We start from the raw sequence: 16,053 nt of genomic DNA on the forward strand, positions 1-16,053 counted from the left end.
CAGAACAAACACCAAGGGGGATGAATACTTTTGCAAGACACTGTATGCAGGATGGAAAATAATGCGATACAAAAGCAATTTATGTTCGACAAAAGAAGAAGCTGGAAGAGGATGGAAGACCTCTTTGGACTGGACAGGCAGCTGGCCCTGAAAACCATGCTCATCAAAAGGACTTCCTACATTTGTTGGACACACAATTTTCATCAGCCAAGCAAGCACACCCCAAGGCGACTGCATGTCGTGGGGAAATTCAATGATGATGACTATCACCAACATACACCACGCACACTTACACATTTACAACTAGAAGAAACGTAACCTAACCAATCCATCTGCATGTATGTTTTTGGACAGTGGGAGGAAAATTTTCACAAAGCAGTTTTTTTTTTAAATCTAGATGTAGCTTTATATTCCTAATGAGCAAAGCATTAGAGGCAGTGGTGAGGAAAACTCCCTGAGATTATATGAGGACGAAACCTCATTCAAAAGGGAGCCCATCCTCTTCTGGGTTGTAAATAATAATTTCCTACAACTGTATTCTATAAAGCTAAGCAATACAGTGTGTCATTAATAATAATAATAATAATAATAATAATAAGTTTAACTTATATAGCGCCCTTCTCACACCCAAGGTCGCTTTACAATTACAAAAAAAAAATTTCACTAAAAGAAATCAGGATGTAATTCCAGTGGCATAGCTGGCCACAGTCCCACCAAAAGGTGCACGAAGATAAATCCCACACCACCTGCACAGCCGCCACAATGCCACTGGGCAACAGCACTCAGAACACTGCGCCAAGGATCCAGAAAGCAAGCACAGAAGCACCGCCGCACAGAGCGTTGGGCAGCTCTGATGTTGAGAACAGTGAGCTCACTGCAGTCCATAACAAGCAGAATACGCATCACTCATGGTGGACTGAGGAAACCAACGTCCAAAACTGGGTCTCGAGCTACACCACAACCGGAATTCAAACAAACATCAAACCATACAAACACAGAAAGAAAAAAAAGGGGGGGAGAAAAAAAAGAAAAAGAAAATGCTCTGGTGAGAAGCAGCAGCCAAAACGCACAAAGCATGCTCTCAACTGGAAACGGAAGTGTTGAAAGGATATTTATTGTAAGCATAATGTGTGTAAAAGTCCTGGGATGAGCACAGGGCGATTATGATTACAGTAGCAGTTCTTAGATGCTGCAAGTATCCAGGTGAGATTATCCACTGAAGCAACAAGACTTGGCGAGTGGTGGTTGAGTTGTTAAACTCTGGATTACTGATTTGAAGGTCAGGGGTTCAAGCTCTAGCACCACCAAGCAGCCACTGCTGGGCCCCTTAACAAGGCACCATCTCATGGCTAACTCTGTGCTCTGACTCAAACTTCCTAACAAGCTGGGATATGTGAAGAAATGAATTTCACTGTGTGGTAGTGTATATGTGACAAATAAAAAAGGCCACTTCTTAGACTTGGGATATATATATTTTTTGGCAAGTCCAAATCTGCAGCAGAACTTATGAAGCTGCAGAAATCAGTGTTGTCATCGAGTCACTAAACCTCGAGTTCGAGTCCAGTCTCGAGTCCCCAGTGTTCAAGTCTGTGTCAAGTCCAAGTCATTAAAGAAAATTTCGAGTTGAGTCTGAGTCAAGTCCACTATTGATCTGAGTCGAGACCAACACTCCAGCCGCACTATTTGACGGTGGCTGTTTTAGTGCCATTAACATTAGTTTGTTCCTGACCATGACGTATGAACAGGTGAATGTGCATTCTGTTTGTCAGGGAGTGTGAAGTATTCTGTCAGAGATGGTTGGGAGATGGATGTAAGTGCAGAAGGTGTGTTTATTAATACAAGTGAAGACAGGTAAACAATCCAGAATGGCAGGCAAAATTGTAAAACAGTGAAACAGGCAATAGGTCGAGCGAGGTACAAGCAGGCTATCATAGACAAGGCAGAATCAAAGACAAGAAACAGGAAATCAGGGACCAGGAAACCAAACAAGGAAATAAGGCTCGGTAATGTGTCAGCAACGCAACTCAATACTTTGCAAAGTAAGTGTGTTTTCACAGTTTTTATATCAGTGCGCTGATTCCGCCTTAATCCTGTGCAGGTCCGAGTCATTTATGGTGCGTGTGCGAGAGTCCGCTTGGTGCGCACGCTGTCCAGAGCGCGGCCAAGAGTCTATCTGATACACGCGCCAAGGTGCACAGGTGTGACACTCTTGCACGAAATTCGTACGAAAATTAATGTAGATATAAATATCTTATGCCAAATTATTATGGCATGTTACAAAAAAATAAAGAAAAAATCAGTCCTCATCTCCAATTTATGAATCGGAGTCCAAGTCAGGGACCCTAGGAATTAAATAAATGAAATAAAAACAAACTGTTTTTAATTGTAGGTATTGTATTTAAAACTGTATGGATGTGCCAGAAGCCAAAATAAAACCATGCATGCAGGGCATTCTCACTCAAAAGGGATTAATGATCCAAAGATGGAGTCTGTTCAATTAACACAAAAACTTATTGCCATGTTTGTGTACAGCAAACAAGAAAGTTATTAAAACCAAGAAGTACACTCAAAAGAAGAGGATATAGAAACCACTCAATGGGATAGACCCTTACACGCTAACAAAGAAGGATTTTTTCTAGGACTATTCTTTAAATTCGTTTTTTAAGACAAGGATTTTTTAAGATGTTACCTTGACAGTTTCGGCGATAAACTTCCGCCTTCTTCAAACAGTCACCAGATGTCGAGTGGTGACGTGCCTTATCAACTGATGTTACGCTACGGAGGCGTGAACGTCCCGCCCAATTTGACAGGTAGTTCACGCCTCCTGCTGTCAGGTCGCTCCTCCAGGACGGCGCTCCAGGTGTGCGACAGTGCATACGCTCCCTCATCCCAGTTCATCGTTCTCTGCGCCCGCTTGCGTATCTCCACTGCCTCTAAAATCCAACATTGGAATCTATTTTCTTCAGCGCGAATGACTCTGGCCTCCTCCCAATTCATTATATGATTATGTCGTTTACAGTGGTCTGAAATGGCTGATTTTAAGTTTTCTTGGTGTGCTTTTTCTTTTTCGGATCTTGTGAGTCTTTTTGTTGTTTCTTTTTCACATTCTATTTGGTGTTCTTTTTTTCTAGTATGGAAGCATCTGCCCGTTTCTCCAATATAAACTTTATTACATGAACGGCAAGGGATTTCATATATGACGTTGCATTTATTGTCCAGTTGTATTTTGTCTTTGGGGTGAACTAGCAGCTGTCGGAGGTTCTTGTATGGTTTGACCGGGGTGTTGATGTGGTATTTCCTCATGGATCGTTGGATGCGTTCTGTAACTCCTTTTATGTATGGTAGTGTGACAAAGCCTCGGTTTGTTTTTTCGGTGTTTCTCCTTGTTTGTTTGTTTTTTTCCTTTGTTTGTGTCTGTAGTTTCCCTTTTCGGATTGCCCACAGTGGATATTGGCAGTTTTTTAATGCCTGTTGGATGTGTTGGTCCTCCTCCTTTCTCCTCCGTGATGTTCTGTGCTCGGTCGTATAGTGTTCTGATTGGGTCAAATTGGGCGGGACGTTCATGCCTCCGTAGCGTAACATCAGTTGATAAGGCACGTCACCACTCGACATCTGGTGACTGTTTGAAGAAGGCGGAAGTTTATCGCCGAAACTATCAAGGTAACATCTTAAAAAATCCTTGTCTTAAAAAACGAATTTAAAGAATAGTTTCAATAGGTAGACATAATGAACTTTTACTACATATTTTTTCTAGGAGTTGGAAAATTATCCATCCGTTGAGTTCCCCGACATCTCAGACTACCTGGTGCTGCAGACATCATTCTACATGGACAAACAGATGAAAACCTGGAAGAGAACGGAGGGGTAGAACTTTTTATATGCGGCTGACTTAAAGATCTGGGGATCAGGACACTACAAGATAGACTGCGGGAGACGGATCTAAGTGCAGGAATAGTGTTTATTAGCAGGCGTGATATTTACAAAAGCAAAACAGAAAGCAGAATCATAAAGCAGAGTATTTAAATAGCATTATAAACATGGCTAGAAACAAACATGACCGTGATAATGATGATACTTCACAGAGCCTCTGTGAAAACAGCTTCCGTATGAGTCTGGTGCACATACTGTACAGACAGTATGTGCTGACAGTATGTGCTGATTCCGTATCTGTGCACCAGACTCAAGCACACAAAGGCATAACAGTCAACCTACTGTGTGACCACAACTTTTAGTTCACATGTATATCGCATTTCAAAATGCCTCATTTTCATCGATAACCCATTGCAAAGCACCGCAAGCTGTAGTGTGACCATAACTTAATGAGGTAGATGTGACGTCGGATGCAACCCAGCAACTGTACCCTACTACGAGTAAAAAGATTAACTTCAACTTGAAAAAAAATTCACAGCCCACTAGATGGTGCTTCGAGGCCCACTAGCGGGCCTCGGCCCAGTGGTTGAGAAACAATGCATTAGTGTGCATGCTAGCTTTTTTAAGTATACTGAAAGAGAAGTACACATAGTACATTACTGATATGGGGGAGTAAAAAAATGTTAACAATATCTGATAACATTCTTATTTACATTTTTTTTTAACTTGGGATGGGGGGGTTAGTTGAAAAGGTTACCACATTGAGTTTGGAGCAAACAATTTATGGAGGTCTGTATTTGCTTATACTAAATATCCAAGCCTACTTGCACTTGTAGGGAAACATTTGTGCTTTCCTGGCCAAATTAAATATTTTAATTTTATTTTATTGAAAAGAAGTAAACACGACTTCTGCTGCAATGCATTGTATAAAAATAACATTTTCTACAAATGTTAAAGCACTTATTTTATATTAGGTTGACTTCAAAAAATAGGGAAAAAAACACCCTAAAACAGCAACTGTGGAATGTGCAAAAGTTTTGACACCCTTCCAGTTAAAGTAAAGTCTCAGAACTAATTTACTCATTAGGCCTTAATTGACACATTAGGCTCAATAGACATCTGAAGAATTGTCATAAGAAATAACTCCAGAGCATAATAAATTCTCTGTCTTTTCAAACTCTGTGGTGATACTCAACAACCATGAGCTCTTTTAACCAGCTGAGGGATCAGGAAATGAAGCTAATGCATGTCTTTACAAAGTAGAGAAAGGCTATATAAAGACATCAAAACACCCCAGCTCATAAATTTCACTGTCTGAAATGTCATTAAGAAATAACAGTTAAGGGGAGTCTATATAAGGGGAGCTCTATAAGACCAAGAAACATCTCAGGCAGAACTGCCCAAATGCTGGCCAGAAAAACAAAGAAAAACTCCATATGACAGTAAGGATCTCCAGGAAGGTTTATTTGACACAGGAGTGATGATGTACTGCTCTACTCTGCAGTGTTGCATGCACAAACATGATATGCATGGAAAAGGCATCAAAAGGAAACCTTACCTCATAACGAAAGTGAGCATCTGATCTGTGCAAAACAAAATCTAAGCCAGGGGCATTTTGGTAATAAGTGCTGTGGACTGATGAAGTAAAAAATGGAGTTCTGTGGCCACAAATGACCAAAGGCATGTTAGGAGAAAGGTTAGGCGTTAGGAGAGTAGTAGTGTTTGATGAAAACAGCACTTTGCCAACTACTAAGCATTATTACTACAAAACACTATCATGTTTTGGGGTTGTGTGGCAGCCAGTCGTACAGGAAACACTGCAGAGGGATATGGAAGAATAGATTCCACTAAATTTCTGAAAACAAATGTGACACAGTCGATCCAGAGAGAGAGAGAGAGAGAGAGAGAGAGAGACTTGTACAACAAGATAATGATCCAAAACACACCTCCAAATCCACCATGACGTACTTCAAGAAACACAAGCTAAAGTTTTGATATGGCCCTCACGATCCCCTGATGTGAACCTTATTGAAAATATGTAGGTAGATCTTAAACCTGCTGTGTGTGCACACGAGCTGAAGAATATCTCAGAACTATAGTAACTGTGCATTAATATATGCAGGAAAAAAATTAAACAGTTTGCTTCACTAGCACCGAACTCCAATAGGAGGCCCACGGGCCACATCCAGCCCGCGAGAGCCAAATGTCTGGCTTGCACCAACCCACTGACACTAATGCACCTGTCGTAACATGAGAAATAAAGTGTGCATTGTTTTAAGTGATTTTTACCTTACCGCACACCATACACTTGACCTTTGACCTACGCCGGTGTAGAGCGCACGCAGATGTAAAAGATGTAAGTCAAGGCTTACTGTGTGCACACCAGCTAAGCTGCCTGCTATCTAAGCAAAATATTGCATGTAAGTCAGATGATAATAATGTTAACTGTCCTAAACAAAGAATGACATGGCCTACACAATAAAGCACAAAGTGGACCAGGGAAACTGTCAGTTCAAATATGACTAGACTGGGGTGCATTTCCCAAAAGCCTCTTAACGCTAAGAGCATCTTAACTAGAAGAGAAAGTGTTCATTGTGATGCTCGCTCTACCATTTAACGATGATCTTTGTGCTACGATGCTTTTGGGAAACCCACCCCTGATCAGTTTTGTTTTATTTTACCGGACCACGCCAATGCTAAACCGACATGCGTGATATGCATGCAGACTGTAGCTGTCTGTAAAGCTGATAATCTCAAATGCCACTTCAACACTATGCATGCTACCAGTTTCAATGCCAACTACCCTGCAAAATCAGATCAATGCAAACAAAAAATAGCAATGATATGCAGTGATATGTAAAATATATGTTGATATGTAGAAAAGTTGACACACTTATCTTTGCCTTTTCCTGATGTGTGCCACTTCTTGTAGTGCTGTTAATAACTGTTTTGTTATTTTTTGCTATTGGGAATATCAGAATATACGGTATTCCACACACCTGGGACCTTTTGAACTACTGCTCCCTTCTCATTGTCTTCTTTATATTAGGCCTCTGTATGGGTGCTGTAAATGAAAATGCTTTCGACTTGAGTCAGATATCAAAAAGTGTTTACCTGCCTGAATGTTCATTTTTCAGTGTTGGTGGTTGTGTAAATGTATATAAGGACATTTAAATAATTAAATGTCTCACTTTGGACTTATTTTGTTTTCAAGAACGCTTTTTTTTCTTCTTGTTTTCTTTAGTAACCCTTTGAGAAGCCCAGACCTAAATTATTACTTCTACAAACTACTACTACTACGACTACTACTGATGATAATAATAATAATAATAATAATAACGGGGCGGCACGGTGGTGTAGTGGTTAGCGCTGTCGCCTCACAGCAAGAAGGTCCGGGTTCGGGCCCCGTGGCCGGCGAGGGCCTTTCTGTGTGGAGTTTGCATGTTCTCCCTGTGTCTGCGTGGGGTTCCTCTGGGTGCTCCGGTTTCCCCCACAGTCCAAAGACATGCAGGTTAGGTTAACTGGTGACTCTAAATTGACCGTAGGTTGAATGTGAGTGTGAATGGTTGTCTGTGGGTGGTAGAAAAGGGCAACTGGACTTGCTTGAAGATTCTTGAAAACGTTTCACCTCTCGTCCAAAAGGCTTCCTCAGTTCTGTCTGACTAATAGGGAGTATCAGATATTTATCCTCTCCTGGCTCAGAATCAGAATCAGAATTCTGATGACCAGCTCATCTAAGGTGTCACTGAGGCATCATGTTGGTGTGGGTCGCTGGAGGCTGGGTGTGAATGGCTAGTCATTAGGGTGATCAAAGGATTGCCCGTTAGGGTGATCAATGGCAATCTGACTCTCTCTGTCCTCCTGTGAGTCCCCGAAAACAGCTGGGTCCTGGTGTACACCCAGCCGTCTGGGAAGAGTGTCCAAGACCACCTTGTAGATGGTTGACAAATGATGTCTTAGACCCCCACCTCTGTTCAGTGATGGCCGTTCCAGGTTTACAAAAATGGCTTCTTTGACTCCTCGCTCATACCAACGATCCTCTCTGGCTAAAATGCGTACGTCACAATCCCGAAATGAGTGTCCTTCATTGTTAAGATGAATGTAGACAGCCGAGTCCTGGCCTGAGGAGCTGGCTCTCCTGTGTTGGGCCAAGCACCTGTATAGCGGTTGCTTCGTCTCCCCAATATACGAATTTGTGCAATTCTCACTGCACTGAATTGCATACACTACGTTGTCCTGTTTGTGTCTGGGTATTCTGTCCTTAGGGTGGACCAGTTTCTGCTTCAGGGTGTTATTGGGTCTGAAATGTACTGGAATGTTGTGTTTGTAGAAGATCCTCCTGAGTTTCTCAGATAGACCAGAAATGTAGGGAATGACATCAACCGAGCTCTTTACTACAGATTGTACCCTGGGGAAGCCGTGCCTCTCATATACGGACTCCCCAAGATTCACAAAGAAGGAGCTCCTCTCAGACCTATTATCAGCAGTATAAACTCGGTCACATATAACATTGCTAAACACCTAGCCACAATCTTGGCTCCTCTGGTTGGGAATACACCATATCATGTCAAAAATTCCCAAGATTTTGCTTCTAAAGTTGCAGACCTCAAACTAGATTCAGATGAAACCATGGTTTCCTACGATGTCACTTCTCTGTTCACCTGCATTCCCACCACAGAAGCAGTCGAATCTGTAAGAAAACGACTCCTTCAGGATAGCTCCTTACTGGATAGAACGAAACTCACCACGGATCAGATTTGCACCCTGCTTGACCTCTGCCTGACTACCACTTATTTCCAGTTTAATGAAAGTTTCTACAGACAGAAGCATGGATGCGCCATGGGATCACCAGTGTCCCCTATTGTGGCTAATTTATACATGGAGGAAGTGGAACATATAGCTTTGACCACTTTTGCAGGAGTTGCTCCCAGCCATTGGTTTAGATACGTGGATGATACTTGGGTTAAAATCAAAATCCAGGAGGTGGAAGCTTTCTCGAAACACATCAATGCAGTGGATAGCAACATCAACTTCACTCGGGAGGATGTCAGTGGGAATAATCTAGCCTTCTTGGATTGTGATGTACACATTAGACAAGACAGAAGCCTTAGTATCGAGGTCTACCGGAAACCCACACACACAGACCAGTACCTACTTTTCGACTCTCACCACCCACTGGAACATAAATTGGGGGTCATTAGGACCTTGCAACACAGGGCTCAGAACATTCCTACAACATTAGAGGGAAAAGAGAAGGAGCAGAACCATATCAAGAAAGCACTTCAGAATTGCGGTTATCCCAACTGGGCTTTCCTAAAGAGCATAAAAAGGAACATAACTGACAAGGATGATAACAGGAACAAACGCAAGAACATTGTCATTCCCTACATTTCTGGTCTATCTGAGAAACTCAGGAGGATCTTCTACAAACACAACATTCCAGTACATTTCAGACCCAATAACACCCTGAAGCAGAAACTGGTCCACCCTAAGGACAGAATACCCAGACACAAACAGGACAACGTAGTGTATGCAATTCAGTGCAGTGAGAATTGCACAAATTCGTATATTGGGGAGACGAAGCAACCGCTATACAGGCGCTTGGCCCAACACAGGAGAGCCAGCTCCTCAGGCCAGGACTCGGCTGTCTACATTCATCTTAACAATGAAGGACACTCATTTCGGGATTGTGACGTACGCATTTTAGCCAGAGAGGATCGTTGGTATGAGCGAGGAGTCAAAGAAGCCATTTTTGTAAACCTGGAACGGCCATCACTGAACAGAGGTGGGGGTCTAAGACATCATTTGTCAACCATCTACAAGGTGGTCTTGGATACTCTTCCCAGACGGCTGGGTGTACGCCAGGACCCAGCTGTTTTCGGGGACTCACAGGAGGACAGAGAGAGTCAGATTGCCATTGATCACCCTAACGGGCAATCCTTTGATCACCCTAATGACTCGCCATTCACACCCAGCCTCCAGCGACCCACACCAACATGATGCCTCAGTGACACCTTAGATGAGCTGGTCATCAGAATTCTGATTCTGATTCTGAGCCAGGAGAGGATAAATATCTGATACTCCCTATTAGTCAGACAGAACTGAGGAAGCCTTTTGGACGAGAGGTGAAACGTTTTCAAGAATCTTCAAGCAAGTCCAGTTGCCCTTTTCTACCACCCACAGTTTACTATGACCTGGATGATTGAGAATCTTCACAGACATGTGAATGGTTGTCTGTGTCTATGTGTCAGCCCTGTGATGACCTGGTGACTTGTCCAGGGTGTACCCCGCCTTTCACCCATAGTCAGCTGGGATAGGCTCCAGCTTGCCTGTGACCCTGTAGAACAGGATAAAGCGGCTACAGATAATGAGATGAGATGAGATAATAATAACGTTGATACCAGCAGCAGCAACAATATCATCTGCATACAAATCAACTTTTACTGGCACAATGGGAAAAAATCCTGGACGTTTTGGTCGTTGGTTGGCACACTTCATGTACTTTGGGCCTGGGGGAAAACTAATTGGGGAATTCTGTTCTGAGGTTTACTTCTTTTCACTTCAAAAGCAACAAAGTATATCATTTGGTCGCATTTGTGTGTTTGAATCCAGACAACGCCAAGCAGGTCCCAGTTCTGATACCCAGAAAAGTATTGTGGGTTTTTGTTGCTGTTGATGTTGTTGTTTTTAATCTCATTTTATATCTTCTAAAGATTTCATGAAAATCGTTCATGACAAACTTGATCCCTAAATGAATCACAAGTGAGATTCACTATTAAGTCTTCAGATATATCAAAGAGAAATCATTAGAAAAAAGAATCATTATCAAAACTTATACTAATTACTTAGTATATATACTATACATATACTAACACACTCACCGGCCACTTTAATAGGAACTTGTTCTTGATTCTAAGATTCCTGTTCTTGGTTGGCAGGAGCAGAACCCAATATGGTCTTCTTTTGCATGCTGAGAAGCTTTTCTGCTCACCATGGTTGTAAAGAGCGATTATATGAGTTTCTATATCCTTCTTGGCAGCTCGAACCAATCTGGCTAGTTTCCTCTGACCTCTCTTATCAACAAGATGCTTCCCTCCACAGAACTGTTGCTCACTCAATTATTTTTTTGTTTTTCGCATCATTCTGTGTAAACTCTAGAGACTGTTGTGTGTGAAAATCCCAGGAGATCAGCAGTTTCTGAAATAGTCAAACCAGTCCATCTGGCACCAAAACTCATGCCACAGTGAAAGTCACAGAGATCATAATTTTTCCCATTCTGATGTTTGAAGTGAAAATTAAGTGAAGCTCTTGATTTGTATCTGCACGATTTTATGCATTGTGCTGCTGTCAAGGGATTGGCTGATTAGAGAACTGCACAAAACAGCAGGTGTATAGGTGTACCTAATAAAGTGGCCGTGAGTGTACATTATACACGGGTATTATGCGCAAATGAATATCATCTCATTTGAGTGGTGATGTTGTGATCATCAATAGTAGCTCAGCGGTTAATGTGGTTCAGAGTTAATGTGATTGAGGTTAACTAAGACTCTTAACCCTCACCTCCTCAGCTATATGGTTGCTTTATATATTTCCTCTCTTCTAAATCTGCTTTGGGGAAAAGCATATGCTGGATGAATAAATGTACACGCAATTAAATACGCTGGTAAACACAGGCAACACAACACAAAACAATGAGTTTTTTCCAAGACAGAAAAGGAGCATCAGAACAGGGAGATGTAGCAGGAATTCACAGCTTATATTTATAAGGAAATGTCTGTATTGCTGGGTTTCAGTCACATGACTTTTCTTAGTGGTTTTACCGGAAGTGACATAGCTGGTGGTCTAAACGGCTGCCGTAGTGCAAACAACTAGCAATAACTTATCAGAGTACGCTCGTAATCTAGAAGCCACTGCTCCCTTTAGATATATTCAGAAGATTGCTATGTGCAATGGAACAGACCCCTACAGTCTGGGAAAGAAGGATTTGTCATACGATCTCGAAAACTACCCTTCAGTCAAGTTCCCTGACATCTTGAACTATCTGGTGTTGCAGACGTCCTTCTACACCGCAAAACAGATGAAAGCATGGAAGAGTATGGAGGCTTACAACTTTTTTGTATGTGGCTGTGTAAAGGACCTTGGTATGAAGTCGCTGCCAAATGAATCCTGTACTGTTTTTGCCCGTGTAAGTATGTTTTTTTAAGCTTTTCGTTCGCGTCTTTACAACGAAGCGCTGCAAGTTGAAGTGTAAACAAACAACAGTTTGCTTGTTTCTCACTTGTGTTTTGCTCTTACCTCTCAGGCAAATCATTCACAAAGATCATCAGAAACCCCTTAAAGACCTGGATCTTAGTTAAACAAGATGGAGAAGTGATCACGGCGCATTGTAACTGATTGGCTGGGTAAGAATTTTGTCGTGACCTTCATGTATATGGACTTTGTGAAGAGTGAGGCGTAAACAAAGAAACAACTGGGGACTTTAGCTCTTCATGACTAAAAAAAAGTAACATAAAATAACAACACATAGCAAGAAAAGTACTTGGAAAACATTAACGACATAGCTGAGAGGGATATACAAACCTTTCACAAAGTGATCACTGCAAACTTGAGCATGCTTCAATTTGGCTCCCTTAAATTTCATTGAGAGATTCAAAAGCCACCTTTCTCAATGTCTTTTTGTGAAATCCTGTGTTTGTTCATCTTTTTTTATTAGTTTACGAGGAACCCTGAAGAAACTTTTTGGTTTCACGGGTTGATCGATTCGAACAACCTAAAACAGCGCAAGCCTAAGGCATTTTTTTAAAAGAGATAGCCTTTATTGTCATTGCACAGTCACCCATACAATGAAATTGAAGATTTTTTTTTTTTTGAGACCCGAGAGCCGCAGCGTCTGTACACACCACCATCTTGAATTTTTCAAGCGAGCAATGCACCTTCTCCATACAAACGCTTTGTCAACTGAGCTTCGGTAGACCACCAGCTAAAGTTTTGAATAATGAATGAGGCAGATGTGACATCAGATGAAACCCAGCAATTCCTAATGCCAGCTGACTTCAGGTGAGAGGCAGGGTACACCCTGGACAGGTCGCCAATCTATTGCAGAGCTAATACAAAGACGAACAACCATGCACACTCACATTCACACCTATAGCCAATTTAGAGTAGCCAGTTGACCTAATCTGCATGTGTTTGGACTGTGGGAGGAAACACTGTGTGTTACTTTATAACCCCCAAAAGAATTCTAAAACACTGCAGCATTTCTTGGAAAACAACAAAGAATTTCCTTTGTTTTGTGTCATCCTGTAAAGTTATCATGAGAAAACTAAAGAAAAAATTATCATTACAAGTTTATTTTGTTTGAAAGAGCATGAATTATATTTTAATATGATATAAAATATGTATTATTAATGTTTGCAATTATTTACAATTGGGCGGTGCGGTGATGCAGTGGTTAGCACTGTCGCCTCACAGCAAAAAGGTTCTGGGTTCGAGCTTTATGACCCACGGGGGCCTTTCTGTGTGGAGTTTGTATGTTCTCCCCGTGTCTGCATGGGTTTCCTCCGGGTGCTCCAGTTTCCCCCACAGTTCAAAGACATGCAGATTAGGTAAAATACCCACCCACTGGGGTTGCACAAGCTAGTGCATACTTAGTACCAGTCCCAAGCCCGGATAGACTGGGGAGAGTTGTATCAGGAAGAGCATCTGGTGTAAAAACTACGCCAAATCAAATATTCAGAACAGATCCGCTGTGGCGACCCCTAATGGGAGCAGCCGAAAGAAAAAGAAGACATGAGAATAGCAAACAGTCATTCTCTAACACATCTATCTCTTACTGTCTTGCCACCCCCCCACACACACACCATATCAGTCATCTAAAGGACTGAGTGTTTCATAACAGAGCAGTAATCATCTCTGATTTCAGCTGCTGTCTGTGTCATCACTAATTTTCATCACTTGTTGCCATGATGAGTTGGGCCTGAGGTTTCAAACCCATTTTACAATATGCTTCCAATTAATGCTCGTAATCCTCTTGCAGTCTAGTAGTTACTTGTCTAGATTAACATATTCACTGACTATTTGTGTGGATGAGAGTGTACCCAAAAATCCATTTCTAACTCTGTATAATTAGGATTTGATATTTACATACTGATCAGCATATACAATTGATCAGACTAATTAAAACAACACAATGACTTGAAACTACAAAAACATCTCACTTCAAAGAGCAACTCATTACCTCAGAGAGAAAGAAATGATGTGGCTGGCCACCAAAATATGAAAGTTATTAAAGTAGTAACTCAAAACCTGCAGGTGACATTGGTGTTAAACAGAGCTCCTCAGTGGGAAGTGGCAAGCTTAGGGAAAGCTATGACAGTGATAGCAAATCACTCTCCCGCAGTTATTACACTGCAGATAATCGCGAGAGCACTTTTCTAATGTACAACATATATTGGATGTAAGTTCTGAAAGAAATAAGAGGCCTGCAGCACTTTTGGCCCAGAGATGAATGAAGAAATAAAACAGAAATTAAAAGTATAAGACATCTTCAAGTGCAAAAGTGATCTTGTGCTTTCTATGCCACAATCTCACCTCATGAAATTTACAGGAAGCTACAGATCCTGCAGCATTTATAGCTCTGCTCTTTTCTTTTCCATGCTAAGATATCTTGTATTTTTCATCAGAACGGTTCAGCAACTCCAAGGACAGTGTCGCTACGTGACAGAGATATACTGCGCTATGTCTCCAAAGAAGCTGCGGCATTGCTCCAAGCCAGATAGATCTAAAATACAATACGTATTGCTCTTATTAGACGTACCTCTGCTGAAAGGAGTTTGAAAAATTAATTTCATGCCTGATTTAAAACATCCCAACGCTTGAGTGAACTCTCTGCCTGGTATTATAAACATCCACAGCTTAATCTTGCCCAGAACTGGCTCCGAATCAGAATTTCTAAGTTGACAAAGAAGTCCCTGGTCTGGTGGAAAGCAGTGTGCAAGTTGAATCTGATGAGCGTCCCTCTTTCTCTGTGATTTGTCAGGTCATGCCAGAGGTGTCGTACTCACGCCCCCAGTGCCAAAGGCACATTACAGTAAACATGATCTGTTTAAATCTCTAAAACATTGCAGTACACAAGCCCTGGAGACGATTATTATTATTATTATTATTATTATTATTATTATTACAAGTATTATTATTATTGGTGACACAGTGGTGTAGTGGTTAGCACTGTCACCTCACAGCAAGAAGGTTCTGGGTTTGAGCCCAGTGGCCAATAAGGGTCTTTCTGTGCGGAGTTTGCATGTTCTTCCTGTGTCTGTGCGGGTTTCCTCTGGGTGCGCCGGTTTTCCCCACAGTCCAAAGACATGCAGATTAGGTTAATTGGTGGCTCTAAATTGACTGTAGGTGTGAATGTGAGTGTGAATGGTTGTTTGTCTCGATGTATCAGCCCTGTTATGATCTGGCAGTTTGTCCAGGGTGTACCCCGCCTCTCGCCCATAGTCAGCTGGGATAGGCTCCAGCTTGCCTGCGACCCTGCACAGGATAAGCGGTTACGGATGATGGATTATTATTATTATTATTATTATTATTATTATGCTAGAGCTAGCTGAACCACAGTGTAGGTATTCATAATGCAGCTGAAGTAGAATAAGCAGCTGTGAGACAGTGATGACAGTCGAGATAGTGCTCCAGAAATATTGATGCTCTGAAGGAAGTCGACATTGCAAGCAATACTGAGGAAAAAAGTGATACAAAGGCTCTGTGGCTTACTCAATTTTAACTTATTCCCCTTGCCCTTCCCTGCTATGTTTTTGACACGACAGGGACTTTAGTTTAAAAAATAATAATAATATATTTATTTGTATGCTGTGTAGCAAATCTCATTTCCAGGTCATTTTAGATGCAGCGAAGCAGTTCAAAATAAACTGAACCAATACTGTACATCATCCTGTGCTTATTGGTGTGTCAGTCAAAATGAATGGCATCGTTCCCATTAGACTTCATATGTCACCCATGGCATTTTAATGATCTTGCACTGACATGTCTTTTTTTTTCTTTCGATTTTTATATAAATCCTGCTCTTAATATGGGTTTATTGTCTGTTACAAAAAAGCTAAGCCTGCTTGTTGTGCACATAGGATAAAGGAAGTAAATAATTGCTGCACATACAGATATTAAAACAGC

General features: G+C 41.5%; 1 protein-coding gene across 3 annotated transcripts in view; it reads right to left on the minus strand.

Annotated features, from left to right (window-relative positions):
- ntm (neurotrimin) overlaps positions 1-16,053 on the minus strand; it is a 1,167,214-nt gene that overhangs the window by 719,811 nt on the left and 431,350 nt on the right. The window lies entirely within an intron of this gene.

This window comes from Neoarius graeffei, chromosome 25 (assembly GCF_027579695.1).
Source record: "Neoarius graeffei isolate fNeoGra1 chromosome 25, fNeoGra1.pri, whole genome shotgun sequence".
Lineage (NCBI taxonomy): Eukaryota > Metazoa > Chordata > Actinopteri > Siluriformes > Ariidae > Neoarius > Neoarius graeffei.